We start from the raw sequence: 11,950 nt of genomic DNA, 5'->3' as shown, positions 1-11,950 counted from the left end.
CCAGCCTGAAACGGTCTTGCAGGAGTTTGTGACCGTTCGACCTCATCATCCCTTGGGGCGCTCTGGTGAGCAAACGTTCCCCCGGATCCTGGTGGTCACCCCTGATAAACTTATAGGTGGCCATCAGATCACCCCTGAGCCTGCGCTTTTCCAGGCTAAAGAGACCCAAGGCTCTCAGCCTGTCATCATAATGGCTGTTTTCCTGACCTCTGGATCCAGTTTACAGATCTTCTGATCGGTAACCTTCTTAACCCTCCTCACAGATCCACCACCGAGAGCCCTGAGGCTCTTTCAGCATGGACAGCTCCAAAAGCAGCCAGAAGGAAACTGCGGAGTGGTATAAAGTGCTTCTCAGCACAGCCCAGGCCTCAAAATTTGAGTGAGATTTCCATGCGATTCGAGTGAGATTTTCCATGTGGCTGCACAGACGCTAACCAAGAGTAAGAAAACCTTGGCCAAAATTGTGCACTGTGTGGCATCTTGTGCTATCATTTGCACCTGTGCAAAATAGCCAACCAGCAGTATCCCACCAAAAGCGTATGGCTACCAACTCCCTTTGCACAGATGTGAGTGATTACAATGGTGAAAGGGGCCAGGGCATCAGGTTCCTTCCATTTTTTAAAAACTGTATCAAATACTCCCAGGAGCTGAATGACAGGGGAAAGGGAGAAGCAGAAACAACAGGAACTGAACTTTAAAACCTGACAAACAGGGGCAGGGCAGTCCCAAAAGAGGGCCACATTTTCCAGATCAGCAATTTGATGTGAACTTAGTCCCGTAAATCCAAAGCAATGAGAGCAACAGTCTTAGCAAGACACATTCTGATGTACAGAAATAAAGACGTATATTATACCTACTCCTTTCTCCCTAGAAAGGCAGCCCACAGGCCTAAAATACGGCAGCAGGACAAACCCAAACAGCCCTATATAACCTTCCATGAGGCAAATGTCAGTGCCAAAAAGGTATCCACTTGTGTGCACGGATGACATGCCCCAGCACAGGCAAAATGGCAGATACGGCCAGTGACCTGACAGCATTTCCCAGCAGCCCCTGCCGTGCCACTCCTGGCCAGTCCCCACTGAGACCCCAAGAGTGTGGGGCTGTGATAGTGTGGGGCCAGGTGTGGCAGGTCCATGCCATGGGGTGGCCGTGATGCCCCCTGGTAGGCCCGTGGCTCCTGCCTAGCTCAGTCCTAAGGTAAAACCTCCATTAATCACTCACCTCCACACCTTGTTCTTATTAAAAGGTTAAATAAAGGAGGCTGCCCAGGGCCTGAGAGTGAGCCTGCATCAGTACAGATCGCCACCGGGTCCCTCTCGGACCCCCACTCACCTAATGGACCCTCTCTACCTGCCCGTGTCTCTGCACCTGGATCCTTAAGGGCTAACTGCGTTGCTCCATTCTGCCCCATACCCCAAGCCTTGCAGGTGTTACCAGTCAATGATGTCAACTACTGTTCCTTCTGGTTACCCTTTTCCAGGATCCTCGATACTTTCTGCTCCTCCCTCTGGGCTCTCGGACACATAGTCACCTGTGCAGCCTGCCTCTGGGCTCTGAGACCCTCAGATCACACATGCAGCACTTCTTGGGCTCTTTGTTCTCATGCTCAGTCCCCTCCCGAGGCCTGCAGAAACCCTGGTCCCACATGCAGTCCCTCCTCTATGGGCTTGGGGACCCTCTAGCCTGCCTCCTCTTTCTCTGGACTCTTGAACTTTCTGGTCCGGCTCGCGGCCCCTCCTGGACTCCTGGGCCCTCTGTTGCGACCCTTCACTGAGCTTGTGGACCCGCTGGTCCAAGTCTTAGCCCTTCACTGTTCTTGTGGGACTCCTGCTGTGCCCCACTCTGTGTTGGGCCTGAGTCTCAGCCCCTCCTGGGCTACTGATTTTCAGGGTAGGCCTGAATTCATCCCTAGGAGGACTCCAAGATAAACTACTGGTGCACTAAAAAGAAGTATCTCAGTGCTCTGGCAAACACTCCAACTCCCTCTGAGTTGGATAAGAAAATAAAGGCCCCCCCGCCTGTACAAACTCAGTCTTTTGCTGTCCAGGTAAGCTTCCCCTGCTCCCAGGATTGCAGAGCGGCTTACCCTGTTCTCTGCAACTTCAGGAGCCTGCTGCTCTGCTGCTAGAAACTCCTTGCTGCATGGTTCCCAAGGCTGACTGCCTGGTCAGTTGAGGCTTTGGGCTTATATAGCTCCAGCCTGGTCCCCCGATGCTCAGGTGACCCTCCAATCATCCCCCTCTGTTACCTGACCCTCTGGCTGCTTGCACACTTAACAGGGCAAGCACACCCCAGTACCCTGGCAAATCATGACAGCATGGGGCTGCAGAACCAGGGCTCTGCCCCAGCCTGGCCTGGCCCTGCACCGTCATGGCCCCATGCTCCTATCTCCATGGAGAACAGCCAGAAGCAGTGCAGGCAGGGCATGTGGTGGGGTGGGCAGCTGCTCTGGGGTCAGGATCTTGGGGCAGTGAGGGCCCAGGGCTTGAGCCGGGGCAGATGCAATCTGCTGTATGTAAGCCCTTGCCTGCAAAAACCAGGCTCGTCACAGGGGCATGTGGGCAGTGGACTGTGGGGCTCTGCTTTGGCCCCACGCTGACACTGCCCCAAGATCTCAGGGTCTCCCAGGCCCTGCCTGCCCACCTTATTCCTGGCTGTAGCCCCATCCCAGCTACCCAGCCATGTACCCTGCCTATGTGGGACTTGCCCCTGGCAGTGGGTGCGGGGTGGACGGGCCAGGATGCCCAGGCAGCGCAGCAGCATCCAGAAGAAACTGCTGTCACAGGGGCTGCTCAGAAATGGGGTCCGTTGCAGGCCAGACTTGGCCCACCCCTACCCCAGCACATGATGGGATCCGCATACAAACCCTGGTTTGAGGCATGATTTGCACACACAAGATCCGTCAATGTGAGTGCAGGTGCTAAGTTATAGATGTGTCAGTGTCTTGGGTCCTCAATGTCTCGCATCTGGCCTCAAACATGCTGTTGCATCTGTCATTGCATGCAATGTGTTTTTTTTAATTTTAGGTCTAGCAATGCTGAGGTCCTATTCAGCCAGTGGCTAAGTCGAAAAAGCTACACACTTGTTGGGACGGCAAAATTTAAAGTGACATTGTCGTGTCTCAGTTGAATAGCCTGTGTTTGTGAATTCAATGGTGTGATCCTGTTCTTGTCAGTCACATGTTATTCTGATTTTACTGATTTTAACCATGTAACTTTTTCCCTGTCATATTATAAAATACTACTTGGCAAGAGCAGTGTTCTGAGGAAAGAAAATACTGCAAATATGTTGACAAAGTTAGTCTGACATAAAATTAGCTTGGATAGAAATGTTTAAATCCGGTGTGCATTCATGCATTTAGCAATAAATCAGTTAATGAGAACGAATAATCCACAGATTTCCTGAACTCTGCACCAATCAATAATGGACTAGCTTTAAAATGTCACATCATTATAAACGATGCAGCTCAGACCTTGCTGCTGAGAGGCGTTTTCTACCTGGTTCAGGTTGGTAATTACCAAAGGTGGGAATCCCTGATTTTTGTGCAACCAACATTTTCACCACCATTTTTACAGCTGGGAAAATGGAGACAAGAGAAAGGAAACTAACCAAAGGCCACTGGAAGCCAGTATCAGAGCTAGAATGGGAGTCCTGACCCCAACTAATGCTCTGCAGCTGGATCACTAGATGGCAGCTCTTTATCCTCTGACCCCAGCTGACTTTCTGCCCCTTGGGCAGGGGCTGGACTCGACGATCTTCTGAGGTCCCTTCCAGCCCTAACGTCTATAAAATCCTGAAGCATGAAACACTTCTGGCTGGCTTTTCTGAGGGAAGGGAAATGATGGCTTTGCAAGGATGTGAATGTGCTCCATGTAACTGCTCTATGTTGCATTCTGCAAGTATACAGAATATACAGAAGGAACACTTCTATCGTCTTTTATTCTGACTGGAAATCATTGAGCACACTGACTAAAATATAATGGTATATCCCACGTTTGGCACAACCGGATGACCTGTTACAATAAATAGGACTATCAGTCGTATAACACGTGCAACATATTACAGACTGTTGATCTGGTGTGAATTAGGTCTCCCTGCACTTGTTGCTTTAAAGATATTCCCATTCTATGTTATTTCCTGTGTTTTCCCTGTAACATTTTCCAAGGCTATGTCTACATGGACTCTTGAGTGAGACAAGACATTGCTGAAAACTAAGCTCTGTCGAGACTTTTCACAGCCAGGCTTACAGACTAAGTTGATGACTTGGTGCAGTCCAGAGTGCACGCCCCAGCATCCCGTTCACCCTCCTGAGTCATTACATCAGCCCTAAGTCACACTTCATTATATAGGGAGCCCCCCCGACCTGCCCAAGAAGCCGTGGGCAAATAAAACCAAACTGATATGGGATTTGCTACAAATCTTCATACGCTGCTCCAAAAAGTGGTCTGAAATTGCTGAATCTATAACTCTTAAAAATTTTGTTAGACAAAGCAATGGAAAAAAACTGTTCCTTCAGCATTTGAAGACAGAAAACCTTAAAGAAGCCATGCAGGTTATCAGACAGCAAGGAGAAATGAAACCATTGCACCCACCCGATACATAGGAGATCAGCCACATAGGTGAGGGATGACATACCTATGTAGAATAAAGCTGCAACGAAGGGAAAAAGAAAACGTAAAAAAAAAAATACCAGGGGAAAAAATGAGGGTGAAGAGAGAGCACACGGGATTAACAGAAAGGGGAGGAAGATCTCATCAACTCTGAGGTGCATGCCATGCTAGTAGATCGGGGGGTCTCACTGGAGAACGCTTGTGCCAACATGCACAACAAAGCACCATCGTATCAGCAAAAATGACCAGAAAGTGGTCGTTCTTTCAGCAGAACGAATGATTTTTTTTTCTGATGCCCAAACCAGGAGCTCTGTTATGTGCTAGCTAAGGAGATGCAGTTTATTTCATTTGGAGAAAACCAGCCTAAGAAGGACCTGCTTTTAGGAACAAGATAAACCCAGCTGTACCCAGGGACATATTCTGTGGATGCCCTGAATTCAAACCTTCAGTGAGAGGGGACCACGAGCTCTTTGGGCTTCCACCTCTACTGGTATCAGGGGATTGCATCTATCTTGTCCCTTTCCTAACATTAAATGTGAGAAGGGCACTGGTATGGAAGAACAGTGCTCAAGGAAATGCTGCTTCAGGAACCAAATGGTCCCTGGAGCAATAACTTCCAGAGTGAATGGTATGCATCTGTCACTTCATCTCCACAGCTTTTACCTCTGGAGGGTAATGAACAAAACTCCATAAGTGTGGGTAAAAACTGCTTCTTCATTTCTACCAATGCCCCAGAGTGGGCTCTCAGCCTTGCCTACAGGCAGGGGTGGCACTTCCTTGCAGCGTGTCATATGTCCTATGTCAGTAAAGGAAACTGTCTTGTACTGCCCGAAATGCAAACCTATGACACTTCCCAAGTGCTGCAGCAGCAGTGGCAGCATATCCCCCAATACGCATGGAGGCACTGCAGTCTGGAGCACTGACAGAAGCACAACCCTCCAGGGACATGAAGTCTAAGACGCAGGGATGAACAGACAAAATCATGGGGACATGGCAGCCTGGGAAGCAGAGTTCAGAGATATCTCTCAGCTCTCACCCTTTCCATACCAGTCCCTTTACTATCCACCTCCCCCTCACTTCTTCTGGCTGAACCAGGTCACGTTACAGAAAACTGGCTTTTCATCAGAGAGGGTCAGGAAGGTTACTCCTGTGATGCAGTATATCATAATTCTGGTCTATCCATTGTCCAGCACTGGCCACGCTCACAGTGACCTTTTGCTGAATAGTAATTCCCATATGCCTAAACCTCACACACATTCCTTCTCCTTTTGCAGATTTTTGCCTTACCAGTGTTACATTTGCTGTGTGTGGGACTGGCATGCAGCCAGCTCCCTTGAACAGCCAGACCTGGCTTGGATCACAGGTCACTGTGGATACCTCTAATCCAGCAACCACAACCCTGAGGAATTCAAGCCTCTGCTCCGGGTTTGCAAAACTCGTTCAACAGGGATCTGGTCCCATTTGGGCTTCTATGCCACGGGATAACAAAACTAATAGCAACAATAATCTCTATGGCAACTGTCCCGTGACTTACAGACAGAAGCACTTAGTTCACAGAATCAGACACAGTGCAAAAAGCAGACTCTGTGTCTAAGCCTTGCCTCCGTCTATGATTGGGTCTTTGCATCTCCCAGTAACTGCAGCATAAACACAAAAGGACAGCTTCCAGCCCTCCTCAGGATGTGGTGACCCAGTTGGTAAGTGCCTGTGGCCTCTAGTTCCTACAGGGAATAAAAAGCCAGGAAACTGAGCCAAAGCACAGCTTTTCCTGCAGGGTAGGGCTGTTGTATTATCTAGGCTCTGTTGCAGTCTACTGGCACTGAATGCGGTGCTATGGATGAAGGGATACTGCTCTGACTAGCAGCAGAGATGACGTTATGTGTCTCCATGGGAAAATTTAAGGCTAAAGTGACTACAGAGGCAGAGGGGAAGGCAACTGGCACACTCTGGAGGGTGGGCTCATGACCTCTCGCACAATACCATCTCTTAACTCCAAGCCATGCACCACCCATGACTGTGATGAGGGCTCTGCAATGCTCTTACATGTCTTTAAAAAAATCCCAGGCATGTGGGGTGAAAATCCCTGGCCTCACTATTGTCAATGAGGGTCTTGTCATGGACTTCAATAGGGTCAGGGCTTCATCCATGGATTTATTCTGGAGCCTTTCATAGTAGAGACAGTAGTGAATTGAGACAAGGTCAAAGTCAGAAGGGAGTCCCCATGAGTCTAGAGGAAGTCTAAGCTGGTGTAATTTACACCTTCTGCCAACCCCCTCAACCCAGATGTTACATGAATAAACTCAGATTTCCCGACATGTAGCTAACACTGCTTGCCCCTCACAGATCTCGTTTGAATCTAGGCTGGAGTCTAAATTAAAGCCTTGTCTAGACTTAAACATTTCACTGAATTAACTCCATTGTATGTCAGTCATTATAAAAGTTTAAAAGTGCATCCATCAGTATGCCTCAGTTCAGCAAAGTAAAATAAGCTACACTGGTATAAAGTGCCTCAGGGTATGGGCAGAGGTTGGAGGAAGCTGTGCAATGACCCCTCTTTCGTGTAGGGGCATGCTCTGCGGAGGGCAATGCCTTGCCATATGGACAACGTGCTGGGGGCGGGGGGTGCTTGGCAGACATGGAGGAAATGGCAGCCCAGTATAATCATCCCTCCTGGCCCCCTAGATCCCTGATGTGCCTCATACTGCTGACATGGGCTTTTGCTGGCACAAGTAAATAATTGTACAGCTTACCAGCACAGTTATAGCTTTGTTGGTAAAGCTTTTCAAGTGGTGGACAGTGGTGCTCAACACTGCAGACGGGCAGTGCCCATCCCTCCACAGGTTGCATCCAGCTGGTGGGCCTCATCCGGCACATGGGCAGGTATGGCATGCCCAATCCCGCCGCACGGGGGGAAGGGCAATGCAGAAGTGTACCCCGGCCTTGATCATGTGGCTTCTCCAGCTGTACAGGAGAAGGAAGTTTGACCTGGCTCCAATCCAGCCATGCAGTGGAGAGGAATCATGGTCTGGCCCAGAGCCAGCTTGGGAATCTGGCATAGGAGAAGGGTAGCAGTGTTAATTGCCACTGCTCTCTGCTACCAAATTTCTGACCTGTGGGGAGCCTCGCGGGCCAGATACCTTGACTCCATGGGCCGAATTCGGCCAGGTTGATCACCCCTGGTGTAGAAGATACCTAAGTGAACCCAAGTCAATATGACTCAGACATCTCATGCCTTAGCTAACAAAACTGTTTAATCTTAAGAAAATACTTACCCCTTCTTCCAATTCCCCATCATACATGCATTAACATTTACTTAGGTTCCCTTACACACTGGTAAGCAGAGATGAGATTCCAACCACATGAAAAGCAGACACCTTGGCACTTCCCCATTGAACTGGGCTGAAGGTACCAATCATTTCAATGTAACCGAGCAGAATGGCACGGACTGACCAAGAATCTCTCTAGAATCGTGTATTTCTTAAGTCCTTAATAGAGCCATTATTATCTGTGCCAATACCTTTTGCCCTGCTGGAGATTTGTAAAAGGTGTACTTGGGCATACAGAAAAGCACAGTACAGAATCTAATTGGAAGACACATCTGTCACCTATCACTGGATAACAGAAAGCTCAGGTATAAAGATCAAGTAGGAGGGAGGATGCAATCTAATCCCATACAACAGATCCTGAATATCAATGAACTGGAAAGAAAAAGCAAATCACATGCTGCATACGCTATACCTCCAGCATACGCTGTCCTTGGCCTGTGGGTAAACTGCTCCTTTCCCTTTGCATCCAAATAAAATCGATTCACTTCAGTGGATTTATCCTGCTATCAGAAGAGCACCGGGCCAATCACAAAACAGAACTCTTGGCCTTTGCTATAAAGCTTCAGAGATTCACAGATTTTTAAAGCCAGAAAGGACGACTATAATCACCCAGTTTGACCTTCTGCATTAGACAGGCAACAGGACTTCCCTGGGTTAAATCCTGCTTCCAGTCCCAACAGCTGCATTTCAATTACAGCATATCTTTTCTAGACTTAAAAATTTCCAGTGATGGAAAATCTACCCGAAGCCTTGGTGAATTGCTCCAAGTGCTAATTACCCTTACTAGTGAAAAATCCCTGCCTTATTTCCAGTTAGAATTTGTTCAGCTTCTAGCCCCTGTATCTTGTTATGCCTCCTTCTGCTAGACTGGAGATCCCTCAAATTACTGCTTGTTATGTAGGCTCTTATACCATGTTATCAGATCAGCCCTTCACTTGCTTTTTGATAAGCTAAATAGACCAGGCTCCTTATGTCTTTTCCCATGCTTTACTCATTCTCATGGCTCTCTCCTCAATCTTCTCCAATCTTAACATCCTTCTTGAATGGTAGACACTCGGAACAGATGTAGTTTTCCAGCAGCAGTCACGCCAACGCTAATGCAAAGGTAGTACAACATTTTCCTTCTCACTCAATATTTCTTTGTTATGTTTCCTAGGATCACATTAGCCCCTTCAGCTGAGTATCGAACTGGGAGCTCATGATCAACTAATGATCTACTAGGATTTTTTTGTAGTCATTACTTTCCTAGATAGAGGCCCATGTTTGCCTTACTAAATAGTCCAGGTCTTTTTATACCAGTGATCTGCCCTCCTCCTTCCTTACCACCACCCCATCCTGTGTGTCAGGCGTAAATGATCAGCAGTGAATTTCCATTTTCTCTTAAGTTACAGATAAACACATTCAACAATGTCACCTGAGCTGAGTAACATTTACACAGCACATATTTCATTATGATTCTGGTTCCCTCCTTCCCTAGAGCTTCCTGTAGAGATTGGGCACCCTTATCCTCCCAAGAGAGCTGAAACGAATTGTACAACTGAAACTATAGGCACGTGTTTCTTTTGCATCCATTACAATCCCCACTCCCAGCCGTTCCACAGAAACCAAGTGCTAGATTTCCAGCTGGTGTGCCCATTGAGAAGCAATAGTGACTGGCACCACCTAAGAATCTAGCCAGGAGAATTTTACTAATTTTTTTGTTTTTTCCTACTGGGCATGAAATCCCACTTGCTGATCTGAGCCACAGTTTCATCCTCACCCTCAACAACGTTCATTTTTCAGAACGCTAAAAACAGCCAGCAAGGATTCGTGGTGCTGTCTTAAAAAGCTATTTGCTCAGTAGTCATGGAAAAGGGATGAAAGTGCCATTGGAAGGAGTGTGAGCATTAATTTAGATTGACAGCGAAGTAAATGTTGCAATTGCAAAGTATATGGATCAACTCATGCTGAAATGAGCGGTGCATCGATTTTTAAGGGTCCCCATCTCTTACGTATGAAATGAGATCTCTTAGTCCCACAATAAAAACAGTGAGAAGTGCATATTAATGAAAAGATCTAGCAAAATTCAAAGACTAAAGTCAGAGTGTTTGAGGAAATATAAGGTTGAGATCTATTAGCATTACTTAAAATGTTGTGGCAACAACCTCTTTGCAGCTCTTTTATTGGTTAACAACACTGCTATATGCAATTAGTAGAGGTAGTAGATTATACAGTATGTCAGATCATGCTACTCTCTCTTCTCTGAGCTCTTACAGGTAATGGACTGCAACATGTGAATGTCTCACCCCATCAACACTCTCTTGTATTTGGGTATTGAGGGAACAAGAACCCCACCTGGTATTTGCTCCAACAGAGGCAAAAAAAACCCCACAACATTTTCACATGCATAAAAAAGCAAAACAAGAGACTATTGTCTGAAATGAGCTCATTGAAGGGACAGAGAGCACGAACACAAGTATCCGCATCTGGTCTAAGCTGGCATGGCTCTAGTGAGATTGGTGGAGTCAATAGAGCCACAGCAGTTCATACTAGCTGAGGATATGCCCTTAGGTGCTGGTAACACTTCATCTGATGTTAATTACTGCCAGCATAATTAACAATAATGAGTTTCCTTGTTGCCACTAATCTTTGCATGATGTAAAAGCTGCTTTCTTCATATTTTCAACTGCCTTCACTTCATCCAGGCAATACTTGGAGGAGCTTTTTAACTCAGGGATTCACATTTTAAGCATCCAGAATTAACGAGAGTTCAATTTGATATGCTAGCTGCTATATGCATTATGCATTGCATTGGAAATGAGCAAAATTCAGTGCATCTGTTTTCTTAATGACAGATGATAATGCTTTCCTATGTATTTAGAATATGCAATATATCTTACGATTCTTCCACTAGGGCCCTTAGAAATGACATATTTCCTCAGAGAGAAAACATTCTGTCAGATCTAATGTAGTTGTAAGTGTAATGGCACATTTTAAGGCATGCTGAGAGCTAGACAGCCAATCACTACCTTATGGAGATATATCTATTAGCTTAGGCAGAATGCTAATAAATCTCCACTCTTAGGGCGCTAACTGGAAAGACCTGGCTCCTTACCTTTGATATGGGGAATGAAGTGGTGTCGGAAGGGGGAGTAAGGGCGGGAGTCATTGTGGGTGGAGCTGAGACTGCTAGTGCGCAGGTATGACAACCGTTGCACACCAGTAGACAGCAGTTCTGCAGTAGCAAAGGATCGTGGGGCAGGACAAAATGAGAAAGAAAAACAATAAGAGAGAGGCAGGGAAAGAGGCTTCAAAGGAAAAAACAAAAAGCACTGATCAATTAGGATTCTGAAAAGCAGGAAGAAAAAAAGGTTAAAGTACCAAAAGGGATCAGAAATGTTAGGCAAAGTTATAGGAAGAATCTGAACCAGGCTCAGAGTTGTATTGCTCTTCCCATTTAACATTCTTTGGCTGAAGGAGCTACCGATCTGAACTCGCTTATTGGAAAATAATCTGCCACCATCCTGCGAACATTGCAAACTCTGCATTCAAATGTGTTTAGAAAGCAGTTTCGAGAAAGCATCTGATCAAACAGTGTCAGTCAAGAGGCATGCAAGAGGTTTTCTGTCCTTTTAAGAAATTCCAAAGTTGATGCCAACATCAACTGGGGCACCAGTGGAGGGGAGAGGGGAAAGGCTGAAAACTTTTTCAGAACATGGAAGTCTTTTGAAAGTTAGAGAAACACTATGCTGACAGTGTCTATGAGCAGGGGCTACTGCAGAGTGGCTCAAATCTTATGCAAGGGCTACTCTAGAGCCAAGCAAAGAAAGAAGTTATGTGAAGCCACTCAGTCAAACAGAAGGCATTTGGACTCCTGCAAACAATATAATGATGACAAGGGTCATCTGCAGAAAAGTGCATGTACTGCTATAGCTGACCAATGCAGAATAACACCAGGTGAAAACCACAGACCATTATTAATAACCATCCCAAAACATATGGGAAAGATAAAAATGAAGGATGCTAAAGGAAAAC

At 46.6% G+C, this 11,950-nt stretch overlaps 1 protein-coding gene across 17 annotated transcripts in view; it reads right to left on the bottom strand.

The window, feature by feature from the left end:
• ABLIM1 (actin binding LIM protein 1) overlaps nt 1–11,950 on the bottom strand; it is a 182,923-nt gene that overhangs the window by 26,050 nt on the left and 144,923 nt on the right. The window lies entirely within an intron of this gene.

The sequence above is a fragment of the Crocodylus porosus genome, unplaced genomic scaffold (genome assembly GCF_001723895.1).
Source record: "Crocodylus porosus isolate Cpor-Errol unplaced genomic scaffold, CroPor_comp1, whole genome shotgun sequence".
Taxonomy (NCBI): Eukaryota; Metazoa; Chordata; order Crocodylia; family Crocodylidae; genus Crocodylus; species Crocodylus porosus.
This window is presented reverse-complemented; position numbering and strand designations above follow the sequence as displayed.